The following is a 17,580-nucleotide window of genomic DNA, read 5'->3' as shown; positions in this document are numbered from 1 at the left end:
TGTAGTCTTCTATATATACCAGCTTCTCTGTACACCCTTGCATCTCTGTAAACACTGTGTAAACTAGCCAGTCTTATGTATACACTCGCCGACTGTATACACTAGACTCTCTGAATACACTAAACTCTCTGTATGCCACAGCCTGTCTTCTGTATACACTAGACTGTAAAAACTAGCTAGAATACACCAGCCTGTCTTCTGTACCCACTAGACTCTCTGTATACACTTCCCAGTCTTCTGTATAGAATGTCAGCTTTGATGTATACCCCTTCTGTATACACTAGCTTCTCTATATGCACTGTCCTTTCTGTATACACTCGACTCTCTCTATACACTAACCTCTCTATATACACTAACATCTTTGTATTTGTCTTTAAACTAGCCTCTCTGTGTACCCCAGCCTCACTGTTTACTCTAGCATCTCTGTATACTCAAGCCTATCTACATACACGAGTCTTTATTCTGTATTCACTAGCCTTTCTTCTGTATGCTGTAGTATTCTATATATACCAGCTTCTCTGTACACCCTAGCACTGTAACAGTGCTAGGTTCCTGTATTACAGAAACAGAACACCAGCAATAAGGTGTATACTGTGCAGGAGGCACACAACACCCACTCTAACTTCTGCACTGCAGATGCATGTATTGCAGAAATTGAACACCAGTAATAAAGGGTAGCTTCAGGTGTGTACTGTGCAGGAGGCACATAACACCCACTGTAACAGTGCTAGGTTCCCAAGCAGTAAAGACACTGTCCCTGCCTATCGTCCTCTTTCCCTGACCACCGCAACACACTATACAAGGCCGCCACGCTGGCGGCCTTATATAGTGTGAGGTGTGTACTAAACCCCCCTGAGCTATAGTTGGCCACAGGAATCCTGCCTGTGGTGAATTGTGGCTCTCCTCACAGAGGATGTCACATCTGTTCTTATTATATAGAACCTATTATGCTCCTGGTAAACTTTTTCAGTTTTGCCGAACGGCCGGACGCAAGTTGCCCCCGGTGCGGGAACATGGGGGGAGACATGATGCACATGTTTTGGAGATGCCCGAAGTTGATCCGCTACTGGACAGAGGTGACAGGAACCATTGATCGGGTGTTTGGAACCTCCACCAGGATGGAGGCGAAGTATTGTCTCCTGGGATTAGTTGAAGGAGTTGGAAACCCGGGAAGTAGCCAGATGGCAGTTCTGAGGTGCCTATTTCAGGCAAGGAAACTGATTGGCCAACCCTGCTTAGCCTCCAATGTTGGCAATGACTTGTTTTTTTTCGCTTGTTTCCCAAGATGACCATGTTGGCGTTTGTCAAGATGGTTGAGAGGGCCCGAAGAGATCGCCTATGGCCCCATCACCTTGAAAGTGCCTGATCTTGTCTGATCTCGGAGGCTAAGCATTGTCGGGCCTGATTAGTAACTGGATGGGAGACGAAATGGGAATACCAGGTGCCGTAGGATTCTTTTTATGTTGTTGGCGTTGACATGTTTTTTTTTTTTCGCTTGTTTCCCAAGGTGATCATCTTGGCATTTGTCAAGAGGGCTGAGAGAGCCCAAAGAAATCTCCTACGGCCACATCCACCTGAAAGCGCCCGATCTCATCTGATCTCAGAGGCTAAGCAGGGTCCGGCCTGGATAGTACCTAATTAAAGGTGCCGTAGGAATCTTTTCATATTGTTGGCTTTGACCTGTTTTTCTTTCGCTTGTTTCCCAAGGTGACCATTTTAGCATCAGTCAAGAGTTTTGAGTATGTCCCAAAGTGTTAGCCTGAGGTCACATCACCGTGAAAGCGCCCGATCTCAGAGGCTAAGCAGGGTCTGGGCCAGATGGGAGACCACCAGGGTCTATGTTGTTGGCGTTGACCTGTTTTTTTTCACTTGTTTCCCAAGATAACCATCTTGGTATTTGTCAAGAGGGTTGAGAGTGTCTAAATAGAACACCTATGGCCACATCACCCTGAAAGCGCACAATCTCATCTGATGTCAGAGGCCTAGCAGTGTACGGCCTGGTTAATACCTGTATGGGAGACCATCTGTGAATACCAGGTGCCGTAGGCTTCTTTTTATGTTGTTTGCGTTTACCTGTTTATTTTCGCTTGTTTCCCAAGGTGACCATCTTGCCGTTTAACAAGAGGGTTGAGAGTGCCCAAAGAGATCACCTACGGCCCCATCACCCTGAAAGCACCCAATCTCATCTGATCTCAGAGGCTAAACAGTGTTGGGCCTGGTTAGTACCTGGATGGGAGACCGCCTGGAAATACCAGGTGCCATAGGCTTCTTTTTTTGTTGTTGGCTTTGAACTGTTTTTTTCGCTTGTTTCTCAAGGCGACCATCTTGGCGTTTGTCAAGAGGGTTGGGCGTGTCTTGAAGAGAACGCTTACGGCCACATCACCCTGAAAGCACCCGATCTCGTCTGATTTCAGAGGCTTAGCAGCGTCAGGCTTGGTTAGTACCTGGATGGGAAGACCAGGTGACATAGAAGGATCTGGCCTGGTTAGTGTCTTGATTGGGAGATCGCCTGGGAATACCGGATTGCAGCTCCGCTTGACTTGTTTAGTGCTTATCAACTTCGTCACTTTCTTCTGGCCATACAAAGGGCCCCCTACACTCCTAGAGACCTGACACCCCATGAATCCATCTGTCACAAAAGGGAACCTGTGCGACACACCCTCTCCCTCCTGTACAACCTATTGAGTAGTCAGGAGGAGGAGTCGACCCCCACCATTTATCCACAAATGGGAGAGGGACTTAGGCATCACATTTACCCCACAACAGATAGGGAAGATCCTGACCTTAGTACATAAAGCTTCCATCGCAAACCAATATCAAGAATCAGGATACAAGATAGTCTCACGCTGGTATAGAGTCCCATACCTTCTGAATAAAATGGATAGATCAATCCCGGATGTTTGTTGGAGGTGAAATTCAGATACGGGGACCATGGGACACCTTTTCTGGGCATGCCCGGCCTTGAGGAACTTTTGGGTTCCCAGCAGCGTGCCTTCTACACTTGACCGAACAGCCTGTTCGAAAATACAAAAAAACCCTCACGATGCAACTCCTGAATGCCGCCCGGGCCTGCATTCCCGCACTGTGGAGGCAGCCCCAGCCCCCATCCAAGGTGCTGTGGTATTCCAAAGTCAATCATATTCTCCGGATGGAAGAATTGACTGCCACCCTTCACAACACTGAAGAGGCATTTAGTGTTACATGGAGGCCCTGGAGGTATTTTACTGGTACTCGAGACTACATTCGGGAGGTGAGCAGTGCCTCTGTCCCAGAAAACGACTGAACATCTAACGTTTACCTACGTAGGCTATGTCTGCCCTGGGTGGCATTCCCCCCCTCCCTTTTTGTCTTTATTTTTCTTTTTTTCCCCGCCGCCATCTCCCCACCTCTTCTCTCTCCGTCTATGCACTCTCTTCTTCCCCTGTCCTCCCTTTTGACTATGCCTTGTCTCCTTACTAGCCTTCGGGACCCAGAAGAACCCCAGGGTTCTGGACATGACCGGCTCATATTTTACTCTGGTTCACGTAGGTCATGATAAGCTGGCTCGCTGTGGTCCCAGTTGTTCTCCATGATTACATTTGTCCGAACGGAGCTGCACTAGTTATACTGTACTACATGTCGGAGGTGGGGTTTCTCTCTTTTCTGCATGAAACTGTAGGACTCCCCTCTGAGAACCCAGAGTTATTTGGCTGCCTATTTTTTGTTACCATGTAATTGTGACCCTGGGTCATGCTGTATGGTTGACTGTTATATTTATGTTGTTCTACTTAATAAAAGAATAATAATAATAATAAAAATAAGTCAATGCCAACAACTTAAAACTAAAGCCTATGGCATCGAGAAATCCCAGGCGGTCTCCCATCCAGGTACTAACCAGGTCCCAACCCTGCTTAGCCTCTGAGATCAAATGCACGCTCAACCCTCTTGACAAACGCCAAGATGGTCACCTTGGGAAACAAACAAAAAAACAAGTCAACGCCAACAACATAAAAAGAAGCCTGCGGCATTTGGAAAACCCAGGCGGTCTCCCATCCAGGTACAAACATTTTAGCATCAGTCAAGAGTTTTGAGTATGTCCCAAAGCGTTCACCTGAGGTCACATCACCCTGAAAGCGCCCGATCTCAGAGGCTAAGCAGGTTCTGGGTCAGATAGGAGACCGCCAGGGTCTATGATGTTGGCGTTGACCTGTCTTTTTTCACTTGTTTCCCAAGATAACCATCTTGGTATTTGTCAAGAGGGTTGAGAGTGTCTAAATAGAACACCTATGGCCACATCACCCTGAAAGCGCACAATCTCATCTGATCTCGGAGGCCTAGCAGTGTACGGCCTGGTTAATACCTGTATGGGAGACCATCTGTGAATATCCAGATGCCGTAGGCTTCTTTTTATGTTGTTGGCGTTTACCTGTTTATTTTCGCTTGTTTCCCAAGGTGACCATCTTGGCGTTTAACAAGAGGGTTGAGAGTGCCCAAAGAGATCACCTACGGCCCCATCACCCTGAAAGCGCCCAATCTCATCTGATCTCAGAGGCTAAACAGTGTTGGGCCTGGTTAGTACCTGGATGGGAGACCGCCTGGAAATACCAGGTGCCATAGGCTTTTTTTTATGTTGTTGGCTTTGAACAGTTTTTTTCGCTTGTTTCTCCAGGCGACCATCTTGGCGTTTGTCAAGAGGGTTGGGTGTGTCTTGAAGAGAGCGCTTACGGCCACATCACCCTGAAAGCACCCGATCTCGTCTAATTTCAGAGGCTTAGCAGCGTCAGGCCTGGTTAGTACCTGGATGGGAGACTGCCTGGGAAGACCAGGTGACATAGAAGGATCTGGCCTGGTTAGTGTCTTGATTGGGAGATCGCCTGGGAATACCGGATGCCGTAGGATTCTTTTTATGTTGTTGGCTTTGACCTGTTTTTTTTCCCTTGTTTCCCAAGGTGACCATCTTGGCATTTGTCAAGAGCGTTGAGAGTGCACAAAGAAATTGCCTACGGGCACAACGCCCTGAAAGCGCCCAATCTCGTTTGGTCTCAGAGGCTAAGCAGGGTTGGGCCTGGTTTGTACCTGGATGGGAGACCGCCTGGGTTTTCCAAATGCCGCAGGCTTCTTTTTATGTTGTTGGCGTTGACTTGTTTTTTTTTGTTTGTTTCCCAAGGTGACCATCTTGCCGTTTGTCAAGAGGGTTGAGCATGCATTTGATCTCAGAGGCTTAGCAGGGTTGGGACCTGGTTAGTACCTGGATGGGAGACCGCCTGGGATTTCTCGATGCCATAGGCTTTAGTTTTAAGTTTTTGGCATTGACTTATTTTTTTTTATTTTTATTATTCTTTTATTAAGTAGAACATAAATATAACAGTCAACCATACAGCATGACCCAGGGTCACAATTACATGGTAACAAAAAATAGGCAGCCAAATAACTCTGGGTTCTCAGAGGCGAGTCCTACAGTTTCATGCAGAAAAGAGAGAAACCCCACCTCCGACATGTAGTACAGTAGTACTGAGTAACGGAGTAGTGCAGCTCCGTTCAGACAAATGTAATCATGGAGAACAACTGGGACCACAGCGAGCCAGCTTATCATGACCTACGTGAAGCAGAGTAAAATATGAGCCGGTCATGTCCAGAACCCTGGGGTTCTTCTGGGTCCCGAAGGCTAGTAAGGAGACAAGGCATAGTCAAAAGGGAGGACGGGGGAAGAAGAGAGTGCAAAGACGGAGAGATAGGAGGTGGGGGGATGGCGGCGGGGAAAAAAAGAAAAATAAAGACAAAAAGGGAGGGAGAATGCCACCCAGGGCAAACATGGCCTACGTAGGTAAACGTTAGATGTTCAGTCGTTTTCTGGGACAGAGGCACTGCTCACCTCCCGAATGTAGTCTCGAGTACCAGTAAAATACCTCCAGGGCCTCCATGTAACACTAAATGCCTCTTCAGTGTTGTGAAGGGTGGCGGTCAATTCTTCCATCCGGAGAATATGATTGACTTTGGAATACCACAGCACCTTGGATGGGGGCTGAGGCTGCCTCCACAGTGTGGGAATGCAGGCCCAGGCGGCATTCAGGAGTATCATCGTGAGGGTTTTTTTGTATTTTTGAACAGGCTGTTGGGTCAAGTGTAGAAGGCATGCTGCTGGGAACCCAAAAGTTCCTCAAGGCAGGGCATGCCCAGAAAAGGTGTCCCATGGTCCCCATATCTGAATTTCACCTCCAACAAACATCCAGGATCGATCTATCCATTTTATTCAGAAGGTATGGGACTCTATACCAGCGTGAGACTATCTTGTATCCTGATTCTTGATATTGGTTTGCGATGGAAGCTTTATGTACTAAGGTCAGGATCTTCCCTATCTGTTGTGGGGTAAATATGATGCCTAAGTCCCTCTCCCATTTGTGGATAAATGGTGGGGGTCGACTTCTCCTCCTGACTACTCAATAGGTTGTACAGGAGGGAGAGGGTGTGTCGCACAGGTTCCCTTTTGTGACAGATGGATTCATAGGGTGTCAGGTCTCTAGGAGTGTAGGGGGCCCTTTGTATGGCCAGAAGAAAGTGACGAAGTTGATAAGCACTAAACAAGTCAAGCGGAGGGTCAGAAAGCTCGGCGACAGTTTGCGTGGTCGGGAGCCCTCCCGAGGGCCACACCTCTCCCAGACCTTGTCCTTTGGTCTGGCAAGCAATTGCAAACGGGCTCTGGGCGGTTTGCGCGCCCAAATAAAGTCCGGGAGCAGCACCTGCAGTTGTCTGAAAAAAATTGGGGGTAACCGGATCGGTAATGTCTGGAACATGTATAAGATCCGCGGGAGGGCCGTCATTTTGAATGCATTACAGCGCCCGAACCAGGTCAGTGTTAAAGCATGCCAGTTTTCCAAATCAGATTTCAGTCTATCCAGGAGAGGGACAAAATTAAGCGGGTACAATTGCGCTAAATCCGCTGCGATGTCAACGCCCAGGTAACGTATAGATTTTTCAGCCCAGTAGAATGGAAAAGCGGAGCAGAGCCTCTTGGCCTCACCATCCGGGACCGATATATTCAATACAGCTGACTTGGCGCAATTGATTTTATAGTTTGATAGGCTGCCATATCGCTGTAGAGACGCAAGTATATTGGGAAGCAAACTGTGTGGATTGGAGACGGAAAAAATTAGATTGTCAGCGTACGCCGCAATTTTGTTTTGAGGGTTTGGATATGCCAGTAATATTCGGGTCTTTCCGAACGTGACACATAAGTGGTTCCAGTGTCAGAATAAAAATTAGGGGAGACAGAGGGCACCCCTGCCTCGTCCCATTAGTAATGGGGAAAGAGTCCGAGCACCACTCGTTCACCCGTACCGCTGCCGACGGCGTGGAGTAAAGCGACATTACCCAGCTCATCATGTTGGCGCCAAGACCTATATGTTCCAGGGTGGCCTGCATAAAGTGCCAGGTCACCCTGTCAAAGGCCTTTTCCGCGTCCATTGACAACATAAGCAAGGGCCTTCCCTGTACATGCGCCGCATGGATTAAATTGAGGACTCGGGCCGTATTGTCTCTAGCTTCCGACTTATTTTTATTTTGGCGTTTGTCAAGAGGGTTGAAAGTGCCTGAAGAGATTGCCTACGGGCACATCACCCTGAAAGCACCCGATCTCGTTTGATGTTGGAGGCTAAGAAGAGTCGGGCCTTGTTAGTACCTGGATGGGAGACCGCCTGGGAATACCAGGTGTCATAGACTTCTTTTTATGTTGTTGGCGTTGACCTGTTTTTTTTTCGCTTGTTTCCCAAAGTGACCATCTTGGTGTTTGTCAAGAGGGTTGAGAGTGCCTGTAGAGATTGCCTATGGCCACATCACTCTGAAAGCACCCAATCTCGTCTGATCTTGGAGGCTAAGAAGAGTCGGGCCTGGTTAGTACCTGGATGGGAGACCACCTGGGAATACCAGTTATTGTAGGCTTCTTTTTATGTTGTTGGCGTTGATTCGTTTTTTTTTTGCTTGTTTCCCAAGGTGACCATCTTGGCATTTGTCAAGAGGGTTGAGAGTGCCCAAAGAGATCGCTTACAGCAGCATCACCCTGAAAGAGCCCTATCTCTTCTCTTCTCTGAGGCTAAGAAGGCTTGGGCCTAGTTAGTACCTGGATGGGTGATGGCGTTGGAATACCAGGTGCCGTATTCTTCTTTTTATGTTGTTGACATTGACCTGTTTTTTTTCGCTTGTATCTCAAGGTGACTATCATGGCATTTGTCAAGAGGGTTGAGAATGCCCAAAGAGATTGCCTATGGGCACATAACCCTGAAAGCACCCGATCTCCTCTGATCTCAGAAGCTAAACAGGGTTGGGCCTTGCTAGTACCTGGATTGGAGACCACCCTGGAATACTAGGTGCTGTAGGCTTCTTTTTATGTTGTTGGCCTTGACCTGTTTTTTTTTTCACTTGTTTCCCAAGGTGACCATCTTGGCGTTTGTCAAGAGGGTTGAGAGTGCCCGAAGAGATCACCTACGGCCCCATCACCCTGAAAGCGCCCAATCTCGTCTGATCTCGGATGCTAAACAGTGTCAGGCCTGGTTAGTATCTGGATGGGAGACCGCCTGGGAATACCAGGTGCCATAGGCTTCTTTTTTTTTATTTTTTTATTTAGTAGTATGCGACATACAATGCAAAGGCAACTTCACAGAATGTGTGATACAAATAGTTACAAACAAACGATCATATTGCATGGATATCAGAGCCAATGGTAAGAAGTCCGAGGAGAATAGCACGTGTACAGCTTTGCGGTCATATCAAGATGAGATTAAAGCTCCATCTCGTTGGGATCCTCTACCACTTAAAATATTATTGATACTAGCCCTGCTACCCTCGAAGAGTTTAGATATCCATAGATAGGGGAAGAGTATTGTGTAGTAGTCAAATGGGGTCGGAACACACCATTTTCTTTTCCCTTTTTTGAGTTAAGAAGGGAAATAGTAGAACTGAAAGGAGGGAGAAGGGGAAAGGGAAGATTGGGGAAGGAAATGGCAGAAAAGGAAAAGAAGGGGTAAGGGGGTGTCGTGGGTAGAGTGGATAGGATGGGGTCCCCTCCCAGGGAGCAAGAGACGCCCCCGGCTCACTAGCTCATCAGCTGTCCAACGTTTGGAACAGCGATCTCCAACGATCACCATGAGCTTACTATGTCTCGCGGAGGTATTCTTCCGAAAAGCGAAACTGGGTCCAGTAGAACCATCTGTTCCCATGCTCCTCCGTTTTATCCCTCATTGTGGCAGTCAGGTCTTCCATTCGTTCAATATCATTTACCCTTGCGAACCACTGGGTCACCATTGGAGCAGATTGCTCTTTCCACTGACTTGGGATGCAGGCCCTAGCTGCATTGAGGAGATGTTTAAGTAAGGACTTATGATAACGCTTTCTCGACATAGGAGTTAGATTGAGAAGAACTGCTGCGGGATCATTGGCTAAGGAAATGTCTGTGAACTTGTGGATGAGTCTCAGGACAGGCTGCCAGAATGTTTGTAATTTAGGACATTCCCAGAAAATGTGGAGAATGGTGCCAGCCTGTTGCCCACAGCGACAGCAGCGGTCAGATTGACCGGGGAATATTTTGGCCAACACCACCGGTGTACGATACCAGCGTGTGATCAGCTTATATGAGATCTCCTGATATTTACTGCAGAGTGACGACTTATGGGCGAAAAAGAGTATTCTGTCCTTCTGTGGTTTGGAGAATGTAGTTTGTAAGTCCCTTTTCCATTTAGCTAGGAAGGGTGGATCCGTGGAGGATTGTGCGTCTGTCAGGATTTGGTAGGACCTAGAGAGGGAACCACGAATTGGGCCATCATCCAGGCAAAGTTCCTCGAAGGGGTGGAATTGTCTAGAGAAGAACGAATGGTTAGGTAGTGATCCGAGGAAATGGATTAGCTGTCTAGCTCTCCAGCTATCCAATGCAACAGGTACTTGCTCTAGCAGTATGGTCCCCATGGGAATCAAGCCCGTGGGTCCAAGAAATAGGGCTGCTCTCAGAAGCCCTTTCGGGGCTTGCCTGGTAAAGGCCTGGTCAGACAGGCCCGGAGGGAATCTAGGATGTCCAATAATTGGGGTCATAGGAGAAGGGAAGTTAGTCAGGTGGGAAAGGTGAAAAAAACTATCCATCTCGGCGAGCGAGGGGCCAATTAACGGGTGAGTAGTCACACAGGGCTCCAATGGCCTCCCCGCCCAAGGCAGACCAGCCAGTGGAACCCGCGCCATCTCCTGCTCTAGCTTGACCCATAGCTTCAGTTCCCCATGCCGGTGTCTTATCACATATGGTCCCCCATCGGATAGTTTCCGCTGTGTACTGCGCATGCGCAGTACACAGCAACACAGATTCCGAAAATTGCAGAGCAATGCGCAGTACGGCGCAGACACTATATCATGGCCGGATAGTATATGGCAGAACACCGGCACCAGTCAACCACCGGTGTCATGTGCGTCGCTGTGTAATATAGAACAGGGTCTGGGAAGCCAATACCTCCCCGCAATTTCGGTCGCAATAGCATTGCCTTACCAGACATGGCCTACGTAGGTAAACGTTAGATGTTCAGACTTTTTCTGGGACAGGGGCGCTGCTCACCTCCCGAATGTAGTCTCAAGTACCAGTAAAATACCTCCAGGGCCTCCATGTAACACCAAATGCCTCTTCAGTGTTGTGAAGGGTGGCGGTCAATTCTTCCATCCGGAGAATATGATTGACTTTGGAATACCACAGCACCTTGGATGGGGGCTGAGGCTGCCTCCACCGTGTGGGAATGCAGGCCCGGGCGGCGTTCAGGAGTTGCATCGTGAGGGTTTTTTTGTATTTTCGAACAGGCTGTTCGGTCAAGTGTAGAAGGCACCCTGCTGGGTTGTCTGCGATATCTACATTTCTGAGAGTTTTTATCGTCCCGGTCACCTCCACCCAAAAGTTCCTCAAGGCCGGGCATGCCCAGAAAATGTGTCCCATGGTCCCCGTATCTGAATTGCACCTCCAACAAACATCCGGGATCGATCTATTCATTTTATTCAGAAGGTATGGGACTCTATACCAGCGTGAGACTATCTTGTATCCTGATTCTTGATATTGGTTTGCGATGGAAGCTTTATGTACTAATGTCAGGATCTTCCCTATCTGTTGTGGGGTAAATGTGATGCCAAAGTCCCTCTCCCATTTGTGGATAAATGGTGGGGTCGACTCCTCCTCCTGACTACTTAATAGGTTGTACAGGAGGGAGAGGGTGTGTCGCACAGGTTCCTTTTTGTGACAGATGGATTCATAGGGCGTCAGGTCTCTAGGAGTGTAGGGGGCCCTTTGTATGGCCAGAAGAAAGTGACGAAGTTGATAAGCACTAAACAAGTCAAGCGGAGGGTCAGAAAGCTCAGCGTCAGTTTGCGTGGTCGGGAGCCCTCCCGAGGGCCACACCTCTCCCAGACACTGTTTCCCCACCACTGTCAACTGTCGCAGTTTCTTGTTGGTAAATCCCGGTGGGAAGTCTGGATTACCTATAACCGGAGTCATTGGTGACGGCAGGGGAGCAATGGGTGTGCAGCGGAACAACCTCCGCACAACAGCCAACGTAGCTCCCACTACGGGGTGATCTCTGAGGTCTTTTGGTAGGGAGGACAGGAGCCACGGGGAGGTCAATAGGGGAATGGATCCATCCTCAATCTCCATCTCCACCCACTGCTTGTGTGGGCCATTACAATGCCAATCAACGACTCTCGCTAGCAGAGTCATTCTGTAGTATTGTCTCAGATCTGGGAGACCCAGACCCCCCTTGTCCTCTGGTCTGGCAAGCAATTGCAAACGGGCTCTGGGCGGTTTGCGCGCCCAAATAAAGTCCCGGAGCAGCACCTGCAGTTGTCTGAAAAAAATTGGGGGTAACCGGATCGGTAATGTCTGGAACAAGTATAAGATCCGCGGGAGGGCCGTCATTTTGAATGCATTACAGCGCCAGAACCAGGTCAGTGTTAAAGCATGCCAGTTTCCCAAATCAGATTTCAGTCTATTCAGGAGAGGGACAAAATTAAGCGGGTACAATTGCGCCAAATCCGCTGCGATGTCAACGCCCAGGTAACGTATAGATTTTTCAGCTCAGTAGAATGGAAAAGCGGAGCGTAGCCTCTTGGCCTCACCATCCGGGACCGATATATTCAATACAGCCGACGGTGCAATTGATTTTATAGTTTGATAGGCTGCCGTATCGCCGGAAAGCCGCGAGTATATTGGGAAGCGAAATGTGTGGATTGGAGACAAAAAAAATTAGATCGTCAGCGTACGCCGCAATTTTGTGGTGTGCCGAGGGTTTGGATATGCCAGTAATATTCGGGTCATTCCGAACGTGACACATAAGTGGTTCCAGTGTCAGAATAAAAATTAGGGGAGAAAGAGGGCACCCCTGCCTCGTCCCATTAGTGATGGGGAAAGAGTCCGAGCACTCTGAAAGCACCCAATCTCGTCTCATCTTGGAGGCTAAGAAGAGTCAGGCCTGGTTAGTACCTGGATGGGAGACCACCTGGGAATACCAGTTATTGTAGGCTTCCTTTTATGTTGTTGGCGTTGATTCGTTTTTTTTTTTTTTCGCTTGTTTCCCAAGGTGACCATCTTGGCATTTGTCAAGAGGGTTGAGAGTGCCACTTTGGGGGGTCTGAGTGATACCTAGTGCGCTGTATTGGAAGGGCTTGACATTCCCGCATATGTGTCCCCTCCCCCTGGTTGCGCCCCTCGTCCCCCCCTCTGGCTCCCACCTACTCTTTGCCGACATTGCCTTCTGCAGCTTTCGGGGACCCTGGATAAATTATTTATTGAGCCTATTGGTACGAGACACTACTTCCCTCCAGGGTGACTCTGGACCCCCCTGGAGGATTTATCCCTTACTGTTTGGGCGGTCCAAGCCTCCCTCTGGATGCTCTACACAGCCCCCGATGGCGATGCAGGAGAGACACTAATTGGCGGGCCCCAGGACTGCTGCTCGGGTGAAGTCTCCCGTTGGATGGAGGGATGGTGGCCCCAGCCCCTTGCCTGCCGGATTTTCCATGCACCGACCAGGGCTGCTCCTCTTTCATCTTGATGTGGTGACCATGGAGGGGAGGAGTTGAAATTTATGGGGTCCGGGTGTTTGCTGGTGGGAGTGCGCTAAAGGACTTGACATTTCTGCATTTTTGTCCCCTCTCCCCTGTTTCCCCCCTCCCTTCCCCCCTTCCCACCCTTCCCTTCCCTCCTTTCCCTCCCCCTTTCCCCCTTCCACTCCCCCTTTCCCCCCTTCCCTGCCCCTTTTCCCCCCGGGGCGTGGATGGGAGAGAGGGGGTAAGGAGAGGACAATCTGCCAAAGGGAGAAATGCATTTGTTCGGGGACTGCATGTACTTTAGGGGTATGGGACGGGGGGTGGTGGATCCCATTCTGTGATGCCTTTTCTGTTGTGACGGGCTCCCTCGTGCATGCCTACGTTTACGGCGAGCCGAGAAGACCCCTCAGTGCTGACAATTATATGCTCTACCTCTGTTTTGGTTATACTATTGTTTTTTGGTTCTATGATGTTACTGATTGTCTTTTAATTGCATACCGGTATCAGACGTGACATTTACCACTGCCGGGACTGGGGGGACTAGGATTTGGGGGCTCCCTCTCCGAGCTGTCTACCCACCAACCCAAGTAGGACAGCGCTTTAAACCCAGTGTACATCTGGTAAGCGCTATAGCATAATTGTGCTGTTTTAGTATACCCTTCCTGTACTGTTGAGTGCGGACAACCCTTAATTTCCCTCTCCCCCTGGGGTTGAGGTGCCCGGCCTCTTTTTCCCTTTACCTTTCCTTCCATTTCCCCTTCCTTTCTCCCCCTTAGTTCCCGCCATGCATTACCTACCCAAAACCTACCTCGGTTCAACTTTCTTTGCTTTTCTCTGACGTCCCCCTCCCCCTCCCCGAGGAGCGATGGCAGACTCAGTCAAGGTCACCTCTCTAAACTATAAGGGACTGAACTCCCCTGAAAAACGGTGGATCCTCCTGTGAGAACTGAAGACTTCCTGTACTGATGTGGCCTTTATACAAGCAACACATTTTAAAAATACTATCCTCCCCTTTCTATGGTCGAGATCCTTCCCTAAGGTCTACCATTCTACTAACCCCTCCTCTAAGACCAAGGGAGTCTCCATTCTGATCTCTAGCAGGCTCCCCTGGGTTCTCCAGGATTCTCTGGTGGACCCTGGGGGCCGATATCTTTTTCTTAGGGGCCACATTGGAGAGCGCCTTTTTACATTTGCCACTGTGTACGCTCCCAATGATCACCAAGACACGTTCCTCAGAACTACCCTGCACAGATTATGTGACTTTCGGGAGGGCCAGTTGATATTAGGTGGGGACTTTAATGTCCCCTTTCACCATCGGTTGACACTTCTGCCTCTTGCTCCTCGCTCCTCATTTCCTCTTGAAAGCGGATTACTAAGTGTTTACTGAATGACCAATTAGTTGATGTCTGGTGTCTGCAACACTCTGGGGAAAGGGACTACTTTTTTTGCTCACAAATCATACTTGAGGATAGACTTCTTCTTGATTCCACATGACCAACTGCACTTGGTGAGCTCTTCCTCCATCGGCCATATTACTTGGTCCGACCACGCTCCTGTAGCCCTTACCTACACCCTCTCTAGGAACCCCTCACCTAGGTCTCTATTCTGGCACCTTAATGAGAGCCTCCTCCAGATACCGGAAGTTTTAGCAGATGTGACCAGGGAATTGGACCTTTATTTCCAAGAAAACTAAACGCAGGACTGTGACCCGGGGATAATTTGGGAGGCTCACAAGTCAGTACTCCGCAGGGTACTTATCAGGCACGGGGCGCGCATCAAACGAACACGGAAGGAACAGCTTGCTAATCTGTTTCGTGAACTTGCCTCTGTGGAAGCGAAACATAAACATACCCCCTCACGGACCTTAGAGATTGAATTGGGGACACTCCGTACCCATATTGCTGACCTACTCCATTATAAAGCGAAAGCGGCACTCCAGTTTTGTCGTAAACTGACGTAGGAGTCAGGGGACAAATGCGGAAAAATCTTAGCCAGGTCGGTAAAGGAGTTGAAATCTGGCTCTTACATACCACAGTTGATAGATGAGAATGGCCAGAGGGCCTCTACCCCAACCCAAATAGCCGAAGTCTTTGAAAAATGTTACTCTGATCTCTACAACCTGCCCGATTCAGGGTCTGGACAGGACAATATAGACAGATATGTAACCGGTTCTGGTCTACCAACCCTCTCATCGGAATCACGGGAGTACTTGGAGGACCCGATCACACTGGAAGAAGTCCAGATGGCCGTGGGACCTCCGAAGGTGGGTAAGGCTCCGGGCCCTGACGGATATACCGCACAATACTTTAAGACCTTCCTCCCTATTCTCGGCCCGCGCTTGGTGAATTTATTTAATACTCTGAGCTCGAATGGGGATTTTCCTGAGGATACCCTTAGAGCCCACATCTCGTTGATACCTAAGGAGGGCAAAGGCCCGGGCCTATGTGGGAGCTACAGACCCATTTCCCTCCTAAATTCGGTCCTAAAACTATTCTCTAAAATCCTCGCCACGTGATTGGCACATCACTTGCAGTCCCTTATACATATTGACCAGTTAGGTTTTATTCCCACCAGGGAAGATAGGGACAACACCATTAAGGTGCTTACCCTGATCCATAAAGCAAAGTCATCTGGGACCCCTTGTCTTTTCATGAGTACTGATGCCGAGAAGGCTTTTGATCGGGTCAAATGGACATTAATGTTCTCGGTCCTTCGCCATATAGGTCTGAGTGAACGGATGCTGGCATGGATAAGTAAGATATACTCATGCCCTTCAGCTCAAGTCAAAGCGAATGGGGTTCTCTCATCTCCCCTTGACATCGGGAATGGGACCAGACAGGGTGGCCCCCTGTCGCCCCTATTATTTGCACTGTCATTGGAACCCTTTCTCTCCACAATTCGACAAAACTCAGACATAACGGGACTCCAAATGGGTACTATTGAGTGCAAGATATCTGCCTACGCGGATGACATGCTGTTCTCGCTGACGAATCCCAGAGTTTCCTTGCCAAATCTCCTTCGGGAATTCCAGATATACGGGATACTTCTTGAAATCAAAGGCCTTGGGGTTTGCAGTCCCCCCGCAAACGTTAATAGACTTGCAGTCCAATTTTCGATTTAAATGGACCCATACAGCCCTTAAGTACTTAGGTACTTACATTCCACCGGACATCGCGCGTACGTTTATGTTGAACTCCCCCCCACCCCTTGTCACTAAGATCCGCAGTTTGCTTCACGGGTGGCATTCTGGCCTCCATTCCTGGTTCAGGAGTTGCAATCTCATTAAAATGAACATACTCCCTAAATTTACTTATCTTTTCCAAGCTCTCCCGATCCAGATTCCAGTCCTGTTTTTTAAGCAAGATCAATCCTTGCTCACTCAATTTAACTGGGCCCACAAAAATCCCAGACTTAAGCGGTCACAGCTGACATTGTCTAAACAACAGGGAGGGTTGGTTCTCCCTGACTTGCGACGCTACTACCTGGCCTCCCATCTGGGGCGTGTATTGGACTGGAATCGAAACAAACTTTCTAAGCTCACTCCTAAGAAGCGCCATGTGGTGCTATAAGTATTTACCCACAGAATTTATGTCACATCCCACTATAGGGGCTTAGTTGAATGTCAGTCACCTGATCGCTACCCAAAACACACTCACGTCTTTGACTTCCCCCCTATTCCCTATACGTGGCCATCCAACCTTTGAACTGGGGACCCACTTAGAAATTCCAACCTAGACAATGCGTCTAAATTCGTCATTGATGGAAAATGGCCTTCTTTCTCAACCCTAACAGATCCGACAGGGCTTTTCCAACTGCCTTTTTGGAGAGCATCGCAACGACATAATTTTCTCCATTCCATCCCCAATCCTCAAACGTTCGCCCGCCCTCAGACGGAGTTTGAGACTCTATGCAGGAGCGAAGGCCCTTTGGCCCACATTCTCTCTCAAACAGATTACCCACACTTAACCTGTCTGTCCAACTGGGAAAAGGACCTTAATTGCTCATTTTCCCCAGCACAGAGACAACGCATTATCACTTTGGCTCTCAAAATTTCGCTGTGCACGAAGATACAGGAGACAAATTTTAAACTTCTCACCAGGTGGTATTTGACACCATCAAAGCTGCATAAATGTTTCCCCTCTTCCTCAAACATATGCTGGAGGTGTGGAGAAGAAGAGGGCACGTTGCTGCACATTTTTTGGTCCTGCCCCAGCTTGGTGGACTTCTGGACAGAGATCCGATGCATCACACAAAAATTCACAGACTTCTCCATCCAGGAAGAGGCTGCATTCTTTCTCTTGCACCATTCACAGATTCCCATTAAGAAGTACAAAAAAATCAATTTTGCGGCATGTGATAAATGCGGCGAAATCCTGCATCCCTCTCTATTGGAAAAAATGTTCCCCCCATTTCATTACTCACTGGCTTAGGAAAATAGAGGACATTAAAAAAAATGGAGGACTTGATCCTCACATCACAAGGTAAACAAGAATTTTTTAAACAAACCTGAGACATCTGGAATACCTTTATATTCTCGCTGGAAGGATGTCG

The 17,580-nt window shown here is 48.6% G+C and overlaps 6 pseudogenes; all 6 read left to right on the top strand.

Annotated features, from left to right (window-relative positions):
* Positions 1-2,148: 2,148 nt before the first annotated feature.
* On the top strand, positions 2,149-2,267 carry LOC143942505 (5S ribosomal RNA; annotated as a pseudogene).
* Positions 2,268-4,480: 2,213 nt separating this feature from the next.
* Positions 4,481-4,599, top strand: LOC143943261 (5S ribosomal RNA; annotated as a pseudogene).
* A 2,977-nt stretch (positions 4,600-7,576) lies between these two features.
* Positions 7,577-7,695, top strand: LOC143952975 (5S ribosomal RNA; annotated as a pseudogene).
* A 100-nt stretch (positions 7,696-7,795) lies between these two features.
* Positions 7,796-7,914, top strand: LOC143945878 (5S ribosomal RNA; annotated as a pseudogene).
* A 318-nt stretch (positions 7,915-8,232) lies between these two features.
* LOC143946310 (5S ribosomal RNA) lies at positions 8,233-8,351 on the top strand (annotated as a pseudogene).
* Positions 8,352-8,452: 101 nt separating this feature from the next.
* Positions 8,453-8,571, top strand: LOC143944732 (5S ribosomal RNA; annotated as a pseudogene).
* The last annotated feature ends 9,009 nt before the right edge of the window (positions 8,572-17,580 follow it).

Source organism: Lithobates pipiens, unplaced genomic scaffold, assembly GCF_037356315.1.
Source record: "Lithobates pipiens isolate NorthernLeopardFrog02 unplaced genomic scaffold, aLitPip1_a1.2 Scaffold_10, whole genome shotgun sequence".
NCBI lineage: Eukaryota > Metazoa > Chordata > Amphibia > Anura > Ranidae > Lithobates > Lithobates pipiens.
The sequence above is the reverse complement of the archived record's forward strand: the minus strand, read 5'-3'. Positions and strand labels throughout refer to the sequence as shown.